This window comes from Periplaneta americana, unplaced genomic scaffold, assembly GCF_040183065.1.
Source record: "Periplaneta americana isolate PAMFEO1 unplaced genomic scaffold, P.americana_PAMFEO1_priV1 scaffold_21, whole genome shotgun sequence".
Classification (NCBI taxonomy): domain Eukaryota; kingdom Metazoa; phylum Arthropoda; class Insecta; order Blattodea; family Blattidae; genus Periplaneta; species Periplaneta americana.
This window is the reverse complement of record NW_027185502.1, coordinates 496783-512926: the sequence shown is the minus strand read 5'-3', so window position 1 is coordinate 512926 and position 16144 is coordinate 496783. Positions and strand designations below refer to the sequence as shown.

The following is a 16144-nucleotide window of genomic DNA, read 5'->3' as shown; positions in this document are numbered from 1 at the left end:
GAATTACCAAATTCATTTCCTGTCATCAGTACATTTTAGAACCATGTACGAAGTATCAAGGAATATGTTTCCAGAAAACCTCAAGTAGGTCTAATTTATTCAAAATTTGGTTATTTGTATGTTTGCGACAAAACTCACTACTTTCTTTTAAGTAGCCTTACAAACTCAAGAATAAATAAAAAATATAAACGCAATTTCAGTTCATAACACTATGGGCCATAAGCTATCCCCATACTAGTCGGATGATCGTTCACCTTTGCCAGCAGTCGGCCTTGATCCTCTACAGGCTGTTGTGCCACACGTTTATTAATTTTTAAACTTGAAGCTCAGGTTGTAAATAGACAATACGAGGGGCACAAATGACATTCTAAACTCCAACATACAGATGAAACTATCTTAAATGTAAAAAATATGCACAGTTTAAAACGTACTGTTGCACTACACAATGAAAAGTCAGAAAGAACAATGAGAATGAATGGCCCTAAAAGAACCAACCAAACAATGAATTCACATATTATTTAATTATATTTTACAAAATATGGTCAGTAACAAGAATGTGTACTTCAACATGTCATACGAAGACTGCACTGTAACACAAGGGGCCACAGAACAATAACAAGCTTGTCTCCTTCCACCCATTCTTTTTAATAATTCTATTCATGAAGTCACAAGGGAATTGTATAGGCCTACAGAAAAGGAGACTTATGCCAAAAGAATTCTTAAGCATACTTATGGCTTTTAGAGAACCTGGAGGTTCATTGCCACCCTCACATAAGCTCGCATCGGTCCCTATCCTGAGCAAGATTAATCCATTCAATACCATCATATCCCACCTCTCTCAAATCCATTTTTATATTGTCATGTGAGTGCAAGAACTAGGTAACTTGATTTTTCATATTTTGAGACATTGCCTATTTACTTATTTATTGCACTAAGGAATATGTCTCGTTTTCATTTACCTATTTGTTATATTGGAAAATAGATGCCGCTGGTATCGTTTGATCAGTTACCAAGTTCTTGCATTACATTTTATTCGATTCTTGCTATGCTATAAAAGAGGTAGCTAAAAAACGCTAATTTCGAGTTACCTAGTTCTAGCATTCACACAACGATATTATCCTCCCATCTATGTCTTGGTCTCGCCAAAGGTCTTTTTCCCTCCAGTCTCCCAACTAACCATACATATCCATGAACTCATTATTATATCTTCTTCATCAGTTGACGCCATCATGAACCGCTATCAATATCTTCCTCAAAATCTTTCTTTCAAAAACTGCTAGCCTGTTGCACGTTTCAACATTTATTCATTCATTCATTCATTTATTTTATTCCATAGATCTTACATGAGCAATGAAGCTTTAAGATGTGGAACATGTCAACATTTTACAATATTACAATTACAATTTTTACAAATTTTTATAGTTTTACAATTTAGTAATTTTCTACAATTTTTACAATGTTGTACAATTTTTTTACATTTTGGCGAGATGTAGTGAGATGAGATGAGGTCCGAGGATTCGCCAAAATATTACCCGGCATTTGCCTTTTCGGTGGGGGAAACCTCGGAAAAACCCAACCAGGTAATCAAATCAAAGGGGGTAATCAAATCAAAGGTGTTGATGCCAAGGACTCGCCATAGACCATCCGGCTTCAGTCCCACGGCTGTGGAAAACCTCGGAAGAAACCAAAGTCCAAAGGGGGATCCAACCAAAGCCCGAACGCAGCTCCGGATCAGCAGCCCAGCGAGTCTGCCGACTGAGCTACATCGATGGCTCTACTAAAAGTATACAATACATAGCCAATCAGATTATTAAATTTACAAACGCAAACGATCATTCATAAGTTGAGCTATATTATAATACAAAACAATTTAATTAAATTTAAGGCATAAACAATTCAACCAGTTGTGATATACAGAAATTGATAATACATATCATGCAAACTACTTCAAATTACAAACACAAACAATTTATCAGTAGAGCTATATAGATTACTATTCAATTTAACGTTCATGTTTCTGCACCATATAAAACAACTGGTCTTATTAAGGTTTTATATACCGTACGTTCTTTTCCACCTTTTCAAAGAATAAATTTAAATTTCCAATTTGTATATTTCCATTTCGTACTACAGTATATTCCAGTCACGAAACATAAACATATATACTTTATCTTTTTGGGATTTACTTCCAAACCTATCTCTTTACTATGAGCACAATTCAGGAACTAGAAAAGAGCAGTCTAAAACCATCATTGAATACACTTAAAAAATCGCGTTCTTTCTTTTTGATGCAAATAACCCACAGTAGGATTAGTTGAGGGCTGGATAATGGAGATCCTATTGTACTCTCCAATGACATAGTGAGCCTTAGTGCTTTCGACTGACTAAAGTTTGTGCTATCAATGAAGAACAAAGAAGTTACAGTAAAGAGACAAATTCTCGATGAATAAAACCTTTACTACATTTGAAGCAAATCAGCAACCCCCCGTTTTGCAGTGTAGGCTTTCACGACCGGAGTCTATAGATCTAGATTCATTTTCCGTGCTGAGAGGCCGTGGTCTATTGGTTGGTTTTATACTAGACGTTTTGTCTGCAACTGCGGCAGACATCTTCAGTGGAGTGGTATCCGAGGTCGCAAGACTCTTCTCGGCGTACCTGAGGCAACCACAGTTTCTTTGCATTCCCATTCCGTAATTCAGTACTCTGTTTCAGAGCTATCTGTTGCAATAAATCGATTCCAAGAATTTTGTTTTCTTGGAGCATTTTCTGTGATATCTAAGGCATGTCCAATACAGTCACACATGATCTGTCAAGCTGTGGGGAACAAACCGTGTACAATCTGGATATTTTTCCTTTACATGTTTGACACCAACTGCCAAGTGTGAGTTGTTACTGTACTTATAGTTTATACTGTCCTCTGTTTTTATTGTGATTTCAAATCATTCCATTGTTCCTATAAAGGGTCACTGGGACTGAGTTTAGAAACTTTTAAAATTTTTTATAAATTGCTTCCAAATTCGTTGTGTTTCTTGTGTCTGTACATTTAAATGATAGTAACAAATTTCATAAAGTTTCAGTTAGTTCCTTAGGTAATAATGTTCACTTATTTTAATTAAATTATGTATAAATTCAAAACATTCCTCACAGCTTCAGATTTTTTACTTGCATTTTTTTAAATTACATCTCATGATTAGGAAAACTGTGCATGAATTTTTAGATTTGAGTATTGATTAATGAGATAAAAATTTTAATAGAAATCATAATTTTTACTCGATAATATTCTTTGATGCACTGGTAGAGAAGTATTGGGAAGCAAGAGAGAAGATGATGGCCATCCAAATTCCATCATTCTTGCTGAGATGAACTATTTTTGTACTCTTCTCACTGTTTATTTATTTACTTATCTCACACTATTGCATGTTGCCTTTATCAGGCTGAAGATAAACTCTACAGCCCTGCATAAATAAAAGTAAATAAAAAAATAAAAAATATTCTTTGATTTTTTTAAAGTTAAAAATCTATATGATGAAAAGTTTATAATGAAGAGCTGATTTCATGCACAACTTTGTGTACTGTACCCAATGGAGCATGCTGAAAAGTTTCATATAAATCAGAGCAAATAGAAGCCTCTAGGGACCTTTTATTGATCACAAACGTAGTTCTGAGAAAACCCAAGTTTTACTGGCTGTGACAGTTTAAAAGAGCTGTGCATAGCATTTTAAAAATGGCTGTCAGACGTTTAAAAATGACAGATGAAGGCTAAGTATAGGACAGAATATTAAACAAATATATTTGCCTTTTTGGTAAAAAAAAGTTCGTCCAAATGTTCCAAGTACTAGATCACACAGTGCAGCAATTGAAACACGGGACTAGTGTTACGAGGCATCAACTGGTGCTGTCATCTACCAGAGGTGAATATGAATCCAAAGAGAGATTGTTCTTAAAAGTGCTACACTGAAGGTCATCATAAACTGACACCATTTGAGAAGGAAATGTGTGAGAAGAACTATAGGTCTCTCTCATATACTGTGTGTGTGTGTGTGTGTGTGTGTGTGTGTGTGTGTGTGTGTGTGTGTGTGTGTGTGTGTGTGTGTGTGTGTGTGTGTGTCATAAAGCAAGAATGAAACAAAGAAAGCACATAAAATTTACAGTTCAGCTGGGCAGAAGTGTCATACAGGCCCTATTGTATGTCAGAAGCAGTTAATTTTGTCAATGTGAGTTGAACTTCAAAGCAAACAACAGTTGGCTACAACGTTTTAAGGTCAGACATGGGATTACTTTCATTAAAGTGGCAGCTGTAGAAGAAAAATCAAACACAGTGCTGGTAATCAAATGTTATTTCACAGTATGTAATGTTTCATAGCTATTTCTACTGTACTCTCTCTTTCACAATAGAAAATTTGGGAAAAATTTCATAATCCTTCAATACAACAATAAACCTAATATAATACAATTTTTCTAGTCCCCAGAAAACTGTTGTATTGAGATGGCGAAGAATCGGCAGAACAGAGATAAATTCTCTCTTTTCTCTGTGGCTTAGTGGATAAAGCACCAGCACATAAAGCTGGAAACCCGAGTTCGAGTCTTGGTGCCAGAGAGAATTTTTTTTCCATTGTACCAATTCTTTACCATATGGAGATGCAGAATTACTGCACTGAAACTCCATATTTATTTCGGTACATCATAGTAATATGTTGTATGAGGTTCGGCTGTATAAAAAATAAACAAGGCTGTAAGTTATTTTGTATGACAGCAAGGGAGCTGTGCACAAAATGCTTGTGACCGGTGACCAGACAGTTACTATTATCTGGAAACTTTGAGATTCCATTGTGTACAGTGTAAGTGTCAAGAAGAAAACAGTTTGTTCCTATTGCCTGACTACACAATACGTCACAAGGCTTGCATTACTAGGAAGTTTCTGATCAGCACAAAAAAAAAATATGTGTTGTCTCATCTATTGTAGTCAGGTAATCACCGATCTTAGCACCATGCGACTTATTTTTGTTCCCAGAAATCAAAGTAACCTTGGAAAGGTGTTATGTTGATGTGGTAAAGATAGAATAGAATTCCATACATGGCCTTCCACCATTCCTTTCAATTGCTTCACGATCATTGTCTGCAGTGTGTAGGTGAAGGAGAAAGAAGAACTTAGTAAACAATGCTTAGATTGTTCATACATGGAATCTTCACTTTTTAGTCCCTTTTTCCAGATGTTGCACTGAGTGGAACAATCTTCACAACTAATTAGAAAATCGGTGGTTTTTTATTATACATAACAGAGAAATGCTACAAATGAAAGATATACTTTAAAAAGTCAAAGTACCATCTTTTTCATCTACTAGAACCAGTGCATCCAGGCCCTTCATGTGATATGTTGACTGTTTCAGAGGGTTATCATCTGGACACCATCTGCAAATGGAAGTACAAGAAGTAATGAAAATTTAAGACAAAATATAATAACAGTAGTGGCTCGTGGGTATTGAATTCAGAGGGGCTGCATACATTATAAATCATGCAACTTCCTTATTTAAAGATTAGTTCCATTCGCCTTGTCTTGTAGGTTGCAGACTTTTGAATCACCTTCTTATTAATATCATTTAACATAGTCTTTTCAATGGACAACATGGCTAATGCGATCAGTCCCTCTTCTTTCATCGTATTTCTAAGACAGGATTTTACTCTTTTCAAATGAGGCGCTTGAGATCAAAATGGGCTATGTGACTTTTTTTTAGAAAATGAATTACTGATGTCATGGGCAAGTTTGGGTTGAAGACTTTATACAGAGAAAGGTTCAGTTTCAAAATGGTTTATTTTAGACGTATAAAATGCATGGAGAAAATCAGTACATAGATCAAAATGGGATATATTATTATTAATGAATTAATCAAAATGGGATATGCCAACCATTATTTGAACAGAACAAAATGGGCCATATTTCATATTGTTACGTTATATTTCCAGAGCACATGAAACAGAATGGTCAATGTTTGCCAAAGTTTGTGTGGTTATAGTTTTTCCGCCAGATTTTTCAGAAAGCCAACATGGTTGAGGCTTTAGTTACTCAGTAATTATACGTCTACACTTCTCTTCTCATTTATAAGGCCAGGACTGTATTGCTATGAAAAATATTGATGAACGCTAATGTAATAAGCATTATTTTATGAATTACGATAATACTACGTCAGATGGAATATTACAGTCCATCTTGAGTCTTGTGTACACTACTTTTAACACTTTATTACAGAAGTTTGATAAATGGGCAACTTACAGTGTTATATATTTAAGCACGTGTTAAAAGAATTATCCTTGCAGGAAATGACTGCTCTCTGGACCAAAATGATCGTATTTTAATTATTTAAATACAATTTCAATTAAGTAACATATTAAACAATTTATCCTCCTATCAAACACGGATGTTCCCTGGACCAAATGTCCTATTTTAATTATGTAATTACTTCATATTTATTTCTAACAACTGCAGTGAAGCGCACAGGTATGACTAGTTTTTAATATTTTTCAAAATGTGGAAACAGTAATGGTAGGCTTAATGATATTGAGGGTCCCAATTATTTATTTTTATCTAAAAATAAACTATTTGAATTAGTTGGGAGGCTGAGATGTAAGTGTGGAGGCAGAGCAAATCTTGAAATAAGTTCTTCTCGTGGTTATAGTCACACACTGGTTTTATATGCGAAGATTGTGGCTTTGGAGGAAATGTTACTTCATCAAGTAGAGTAAAGTGTGATGATACTTCAAGCTTTGCTTTTGATGTCAAACGCAGGATTGTACGAGCATTTTCCGAAATTGGAAAAGGTTACATGGTACAAGAAAGTTTCGCAATGGTCCTGGATATGAACCCATTGTCTGAAACTGCATACAATGATCATCTAAGTAAAATATGTGTTACTGCTACACACACTAGTACAGATGTTCTAGCTTATCCTAGACAAGAAGTGCTTGATACCCACAAGCTACATAATATTATGGTCAGTTTCGATGGTACTTGGAACAAACGAGGCCATACCTCAAATTTTGGTGTCGGTTATGTGACTGATGTAGTCACAGGATATGTGACAGATTTTGTTGTTTTATCGAAAACAGCCAAAGATGTTCAGTAGCAAAGAAAAGCTTCATGAGAACAGTGCAGAATTTCACTTTTGGTTTGAAGGCCATAAACCAGATTGTATCATAAACTATATTGGTTCCTCTCCTGCCATGGAACGAGAAGCTGCTGTACGCTTGTGGACAAGATCTGTTGGCCATGGATTTAGATATACAACAATACTCAGTGATGGGGATTCCAAAGCTTTCAAAGAACTGGTCGGGCTAAATGTATATGGAGACAGTCACCCCATTGAGAAAGAGGAATGGGTGAACCATGTTCTGAAATGAATGGGCACTGCTTTACATCAACTTATTAGTGAGACAAAGAAGGGCACCACTTTAGGCCCGGTTCATACGAACGGAATGTCTGCGGAATGGCAGTCGCGCGGCGGCTGCACCATTCTGAGGCCACACGAGAGGATGAAAGATGGACGGAAGGATTTGAGATGGACAGTCACCATAGATGCTAATCACTGTGCAATACTAGTGTACTTCGAAATGCAGTTATTGATAAGCAAAGTAAAGATGAAGACATTGAGTACATCCAATAGTCAACAGTCCTTTATTACAAGGAACTTTTCATGTATTGTTTAACTAGTTGCACAAGGAGGAATCAGTTTATTTTAATTAACTTCAAAATGACATTTCCCAGCTTCGATGAATTTTATTGTATCATACTCTGAAAAATGCATTCAGAAAGAATATATTAACGTATGACTGGCTATACCTCCAATAGAATGCTTTCTATAACATTTATGGCAAATTAATGTCAATAGTTGTATGCATTTAATTGTGGAAGTGAATAAGTTGTTGTTGTTTTCTAATGCCAGGCGTTTGACAATAAAGTCATTTGACCTCTTGCACTCCAATATTTTTCAAAGATATTATCATGACCAGCCAATGAAGAACAGATTTTGAGGTGTTCCGAATCCATTTCTTGGTTTGAGTTGAGTTAGGGGACTGATATATTCCAATTCTATGCAGGTGTTAAGCCAAACAATCATGGCCTGTTGTCAATCTAAATGCAGCTACAGACGATTTTCGTGGTAAATCGGGAATTAACTGTGGATTTTGATGCAGAAAGTTCCATTTTTTCCCTTGGGATTGTGTTATCAAATTTTGTTTGTTAAAGTCTAAGTATGTAGATTTAATAAATCTCTTCACAGAGTAATACGTAGATTTAGTAACAGGTCTGTAAGTAGTTTGGACATATTAAACCATGCCAAAAGATTAGAAAATCAGTATTATATGTCCTATACTAAAAAAAAAGGGAACCCCTTGGAATGTAGCAATTATAGAGGCATCAGTCTGCTGAGCAATGTCTATAAAATTCTCTCAAATGTTCTTTATAAAAGACTATCTAAATATACAGAAAGAGAAATCGGAAACTACCAATGTGGCTTTAGGCCCAACAGATCGACAATAGAACAGATATATACACTCAGACAAATTTTAGGTAAAACTAACGAATACGATGTAACGACACACAATCTATTCATTGACTTCCAAATGGCGTATGATACTATTAATAGGCAACAACTATATCAAGCAATGGCAGCACTGAAAATACCTAATAAACTCATTAGACTAGCCCAGATGACAATGAAAGAAACTATAAACTGTATTACGATCCAGTCAGACTTATCAGGGGAATTTGAAACCAACAGAGGTATAAGACAAGGAGATGCATTGGCCTGCTTGCTATTTAACACAGCCTTGGAAAAAGCGATAAGAGAATCAGGAATACAGACAACTAATACAATATTATTATAAGTCTGTTGAAGTTTGGCATTCGCAGACGACCTAGATATTATTGCTAGGTCACAGAAAGCACTAGAAGAGGCATTTATCTCCCTGGAAAAGGCAGCAAAGATAATGGGATTGAGAGTTAATGAGAGCAAGACTAAATACATGATCTCCAGCCGCAAAGGAAGTATTATTAATAAAGCACCAACTTATCTTACAATTGAAAATTACAAATTTGAATATGTAAAAAAATTTATATATCTTGGCTCCATGATCAATAATGACATCAGTCTTGAAATTAAGAGAAGAATATCTATAACAAATAAATGTTACTTTGGATTACTGAAATATATTAAATCGAAATTCTTAACCATCTCAAGTAAAATAAGAATACATAAGACGCTTATTAGGCCGGTGTTGACGTATGCCTCGGAAACTTGACTATGAACAAACAGGACATCAGAAGACTTAGTATCTTCGAGAGGAAAATTCTGAGAGCAATTTATGGACCCGTCAAAATAAATAATGAATGGAGAATTAGATATAATAAAGAAATATACGATCTGTTTAAGGAGCCAGATATTATAACAGTTATTAAAATTGGTCGATTGCAGTGGGCTGGACACCTGGTAAGAATGGACAATACTAGACCCGCTAAAAGAGCCTTTACATCCAATCCTGGAGGAAGCAGATCTAAAGGAAGACCGAGGAGCAGATGGGAGGATAATGTATACGAGGATGCCAACTTTATTGGTGCACGAATGTGGACAGTCAAGGCCAGAAGTAGAGACGGCTGGAATAAAATACTGAGGAAGGCTAGGACTGTCAATGGGTTGTTGAGCCAATGATGATGATGATGATGAAACTGTAAAAACTCTGTAGCCATTAAAGATAAATACTTCAAATATGCATGGCATGATGAAGACATAGCCTACGAACGAGTGATTTGGAGAGATGGAATTTTGTTATCTGTTAATTTACAATTTTTATGATTTTTCTAATATATAATTATAAAAAAATAGTTTTAAAATAGCTTTTTTATTTTTTAAATAAATGAAATATTACTTTTTTTAATTTCCTCATTCAAAATTGTTGAACAATGAATTAGCTTTCTTTTAAGTCCTGAAACAACTTTCTAAGTCCAAGCAGAGTGAAGTTTATCTGTTTTAAGTGATCACCTGCATTTTACGGTATGTTATAACCTGAGAGGAACTGGGTGGTCAGAAATTTAAAATTCAAGTTTGAAATGACATATATAGGACCATAGATGGAGTTATGGTGGGGGCACTGCCCCCCCCACAAACTTGTCTGAACTCCTATTTTTTTTTTATTAATGTTAGAAAATACTGCATTTAAAAGATTTTTCTTGGTTTTGTTTCTGATTACGTTTCTGTACTTAAATTGACGAATTAAATCTTTAGATCATGTGTCTGGACTATAATATTTATTTTAAATTTCTGAATGTATAAGAATTTCTATACATCATTTGAGGAATAGAAGCATTGGAGAAATATGAATAACATACTGCACAACAATGCAGAAAAAAAGAAAAGTGATTCCAGTATAATGTGTAAATAAACTTAAAGACGAGATTAAATAAAATAATTTGAATTTATATTTCATGATATCTTGCTTTTTGAAATAAACAGATAAATTAAATGTAAAACTGTCTGTATATTTTGTTACAATTTTACTTTCAATATATTGTTGTGAATATGTTATAAAAATACCGATCAGTGACAACAATGCACAACAAACACGGAACTGTGACTCTGTACCGTCAATACACCATTATTATGATTGCCAGCTGTGCGAGAGATTTCGGGGCAATGAGTTTGAGACATTCGTTCATTCTTTGTCAGTGTACAAAAATCTAAAAATGGGTTAACTAGTGTTAAAAATGCTCCAGTTGCAACATAAGTAATCACTACCACTATCAGCATCACTACTGATGCTAATGCTAGTGTAACCAGTACTGTGTGATGATCAACCTATTGCTAGTGCTAGTGACCATGCAGTCAGTGAAGTAGATATTTCTGATCTTGGCAATCTTATTAGTGGCACTTCCAGACCAGTTGTCTCGGAGTTTCCCCAAAGTGAATATGCTGGTATTGAGAGAAGTTTTACAACTTCATGGTACAATAAATCTGAATGGCTAGAGTACAGTGTGGAGAAAGATGCTGTATTTTGTTTTCCTTGCAGACAATTTTCGAGTTCTGGTAAAGAATGTGTATTTACCAAAAAGGGCACTCACAACTGGAAGAAAATATCAGAAAAACTTAGTAAACACGCGATAAGTTCATCTCATTTGTTTTCAGTTACTAAATGGACTAATATGGAACATTGTAAGCATCAGTAATCACACAGATTTTCAGTTCACACAAGGATCTGATTAACAAAAATCGACAGTATTTATTTAAGATAATTGACATACTGTTGTACTTAGCAAAGCAGGGTTTAGGTATAAGAGGACATAATGATGTTGAAGAATCGTGCAGTAAAGGAACCTTTCTGGAGTTATGTGAAATTTTTTCGAAACACGAACATTTCAAAAGTAAATTCAGTTGTTATTATAATCTGACCAGTGGAACTGTACAGAACGAATTGTTAGAGATATGTTATAATGAAACAGTGACAAAAATTGTTGAAGAAATTAATGATGCGGGGTTTTATGCACTTCTTGTGGATGAAGCTAAGTCTCATAAGTGCCAAGAGATGAGTAGGCTATATGTGTTAGATAGCTAAGGGATCTGCTGTAAAGGAAAACTTATTAGGAACTTCATGTACTGGTAGTGCACATAATTTCAGTCACATGTTAAGAATTTGGGGATCACAGCATTAATGATTGGGCAATCTTATGATGCTGTTATGGCGGGTGTTAATAGTGGATTGCAGGCTTTAGTTCATGAAAACCTCAAGTATGCATCTTACATACACTGCATGGCTCACAAATTAAATCTTGTTATAGTTTCTACTTGCTTGTTATGGATTTAATATAATGAGTCATTATATGAAATTTTCTCTCATCCCGATACGCATGTGCAATTTGTGGATATTCAGAAAAAGCTTAAAATAAATAAGCATGAAATCAACAAACTCAGTGATACTCGCTGGGCTTTGATTTCCATTAAAGCAACATATCCTGCAATAGTAAGGGTGCTAAAGAATACATCTAGTAACTTAAGACACCCAAGATGTTCAATTGCTGAAGAACTGCTACAAAATATTCAATCCTCAGATTTCCTTGTGTTTCTGATATTTTAGAACGTCATTTTTCAAATACAAATGTTGTACGTAGATCACTACAGCGTCTCGATTCATGTATTGCTTCCTGCAATCTGGCAGTTCAAGGGGCTATTGGAAATTTGGAGTCAAGTAGGAATGAAAAGATGTGGTTGGAGATGTGGGAAGAAGTAATAGAATACTGTAACAATAATAATTTACAACATTTTCCTAAAGATATTTTGAAAGAGAATGACACATTTACAGAGCAAGAAAGATGTAAATACAGACTAAAACGACCTCGCACAATTTAAAAAAAAATTTGATGACTATATTGTTAGTGAAACTGTGGGGCAAAGATACAGGAAGGGCTGACAGTGCATCAACACAGAGTAAGAAATAGCTTAAGTGTTTGTATTACCCTGTACTTGACATGCTATTAGCAGAAATAAGATTTTCAGATGGAGGTATGATATTAGCAATGTCATGTGAAGAATTTCTGAGATTGAGATATTGAGAAGGCGCAAGATATTTTATTGATCATTCATTATTCAGTGCCACAAACAAATAAGAGAATGTTAGAAGCTGATATAGATATTGCTAGGAATGTGGTAAGCACTAAACTCAAAGAGGACACTTTGCAAGTAATAATAAGTGAACTTCTGGATAAAATAACAGCTGATGTTCTTCCAAATGTTAATAGCATTAATGCTGCCTTAAAACAGCGAAACATGCAAAAGGACTTTCTCAACAATGTGCAGAATAAACAAATGGCTTCGGTCAACAATGACACAGGATCGATTGTCAAACTTATTGGTTCTGTATTCGGAAAGTGATATTGTTCAGTGCCTAGACCGTGATGTGAATGTTGATAAATACATGCAAAACAAAAACAGAAAATTCACACAGCAATAATTCAGTGAATTTCTCAACACAAAACAGTTTCTGATTTATTTATCTATTTATGTCCATAACAGGACAAAGCCCCAATTATAATAGACAGTACAGATAAAAAAAAAAACATGTTGTTGTTGTTTTCTAATGCCAGGCGTTTGACAATAAAGTCATTTGACCTCTTGCACTCCAATACTTTTCAAAGATATTATCATGACCAGCCACTGAAAAATGGCAAGTTGTAGCCGATTTAAGTGAACACCATATTTTAACGTTTTGGTGGCTACTTCATTCACACACAACCCCCAGAATGTCTGGAGGACCACACCTGCTGTTGGTCGACGGGTCCATTGGACCTAGCTGGGAGATCTTATTGATCACCAAAAAAAAAAACATAGAATTGCATATAACACGAAAAAAGAGGTAAAACAGATACAAGTGTAATATTCACGTATGCATACATACCTAATATTCTAGATGTCGGGGTCGATGTTTTCGCACATTTTCAAAGGTACCTCCTTTTGCTTCAATGCACTGTTGCGCTCGGGCGTGAATTGCGCTTATCGCTCGGGAGAGTTGCACGTTGTTCTTTATGCCGCATCCAAAATACAATCGATTAATGCTTCTCTCGTTTCCCCGTTCCTTTGCTATACCAAGTCTTTCATCCAACCTCATAGACAGTAAATACTCTTCAATATGGTACCCTTCTGTTCGGAAAGCGTCGTTAATATTCAGCAATGGCACGCAAGGTACTTCCATTGCACAAATCATAAACATACACAATATCGGCATAGTCTGTAGTCGAAAACTTATAAGGCATCTTGAAAAACACAACTTAACACTTCCGATAACTGTATCTGTATAACTACTGTACTGTAGGTAACTGACTGAACTGCTGTGAACTGATAAGTGATAGTGTATTTGTTGTGACATTTGTAATGCCTCACCACCCAGTTTGTTTCTCTTCTCTTATCTACATCGCTCACAATGCAGATTCCAGTGTTACCTCATTCATTGCGATCAATGGGTGACCTTGTCTCATATCAGCAGCATATGGTAACGTCTGATTCACATTGGGGTGAGACGTTTTACCAAAAAAATGCATCTAGCTCTGCCATCATTCGAAAACAGACCTACGTTCATATGAACTTTTTCACTCAAAATGGCCTAAGATATCGTATCCTAAATTTTTTACCTTTCCTCGTGAATCACCCTGTATAAGAATAGTAATTATACTCATGACATAATCAAAAGCAATACCATATACTTAACCTCTATCACTCAGTCAACACATTTAATGGACAATTCTGTTTTCTTTAGTCACAAAGAGTAGGCTATGTGAACAATTGCATGACATGTAATTCTTTGTTTCAGCAAAGACTTGTGCCGGGCCGGGTATAGAAGTAGAAGAGGCAGTGTGCTCCCCTCAGGCTCTGGAGCATCGGAAGTAAAGAAGTGGTTGTATACGTTGATGCCATCAATTTTTTTGGAGCCATTTGTTGCTGGAAGAAGATAAAATATTTTTCTTTTCTTCTATAGCTCTAAGCCTGTAAGAAATGTAGATAAATATCCACATCCCAATAGGTTGTTAGGCTCAGCTAGATTTATTATTAATTTATGTTAGGTTAGGTTTAGTGTAGTTTATGAATAATTTAAGTTAGGTTATGTTCTTTTAATTTTCCTAACCTACTAAATTAATCTGGATCTCTACCGCAATTAGATGTATTTGGCTAGTGAAAAAAAAAATGAGGAAGATTGTATAAACAAGGCATATTATATCAGATATCATTATTCTTTCCAGTTCGTTTACAAACACCCCTACTGAAGTAGCACCAGACATACCAGAAGTACCTTCACAGGTTGTAGAGGAGGAGGAAGTACAGGACGTGGAATTTCTATTGGAAGAGACTTCTGCTGCCACCTCCAGTTCGACGAGTATGAATGGGAGAGCTTCTAGAAAGAGGAAGGAAAGTGACAATGGTGTGCTGAATGAATACTTAAAAAAAAAACTACATAGTGGGGAAAAAAAAACTTCAACCATGTTATTTCTGGAAAGTTTACACGAGGATGTGGAAAAACTTAGTGAAAGAGGTCGAAGGGCCTTCAAACTTAGAGTTCAAGAAATTCTGAACACCATGTTAGATGATGAAGGTAGTGTTTAATAAAAAATAGTGTTGTTAAATTTCTTCTTTTTACGTTACATTTTTATGCTTCCTTATTTCTTATATTTCCAGATTGAATTTCGAAGTCAAAGGTAACAATTTTTTTGTGATATAATGAGTAGGGCAAGATATTCATACATAATATTTGAACATTTTATATCAGATTACAACCTAGTCTATATAGGCCATACCGGTGTTAGGTAATAGTCATAATAGTTTTTATTTTGCTTATGTTACAATGATATTGTTATTAATACTGCATTGGTATATCCTATAAGTTGTCTAAAGTTCTTGCCCTGATAATGAGTAAGTTTACATTAGGATAAGTTTATGAAAATATATATGGTAGGCCTACTTTATTTTATCATGAAACACAGTGACAAAGTCTCTGTAACAATGAGAATAAAAACATTTCAATATACAGTATAAGGAAACAAACAGAACATATGTAAGGCTTATTCTCAATGTTATCAGAATATTATGAAACAGAAGTTTTACACTCAACACTGAAGTTAAATATCTCAGCATGATTTCTAAAGTTCAATAAATTAATTCTAAAACTAGAGAATTCATCAAGTCCTTTCACTCAGTAAGTATGGGAAGAGCTTTCTTAATTCAGAACTTGAGGTTGAGGTAATAATAGCTAGTTGTGAACTGAAAGTTATATTTTGAAAGTTCTGCAAAAAAAATAAAGTGTTAGTTATTAATAAAATACCAAATACCAATTTTTAGTCATGTGAGTCTAGACAGCTCTTTTAGGACGAAAAATTTCACGATCAAGATATCGTAAGTTATAGCATTGAACAGAACAAATAAATCAACACATTTTACTTATACTCACAATTCTCCTCAAAATTCTACATCAGCTCTCAAATGTAGGATCTAATAGTGGAGAATTTTTAGTGAACAGCAAGAAGCCAATAGGTACCATACTCAAACTTGTTCATTATTATCATACTGATTTTTAATTTTCTTTCAAAACACAAATATCTTACTTTCAGTATTAATACACTGGT

At 34.9% G+C, this 16144-nt stretch overlaps 2 long non-coding RNA genes across 2 annotated transcripts in view; one reads left to right on the top strand and one right to left on the bottom strand.

The window, feature by feature from the left end:
• LOC138693799 (uncharacterized) overlaps positions 1-15625 on the top strand; it is a 43871-nt gene extending 28246 nt beyond the window's left edge. Inside the window, exons 2-3 of the long non-coding RNA XR_011330467.1 lie at positions 14341-14515; positions 14768-15625. This is a non-coding gene — a long non-coding RNA (uncharacterized lncRNA). The remainder of the gene's footprint in view (positions 1-14340; positions 14516-14767) is intronic.
• LOC138693800 (uncharacterized) lies at positions 341-14863 on the bottom strand. The gene is made up of 3 exons (XR_011330468.1): positions 14809-14863; positions 5324-5409; positions 341-1777 (listed from the first exon to the last, which is right to left on the bottom strand). It is a non-coding gene; the product is annotated as an uncharacterized lncRNA (long non-coding RNA).
• Positions 15626-16144: the final 519 nt, after the last annotated feature.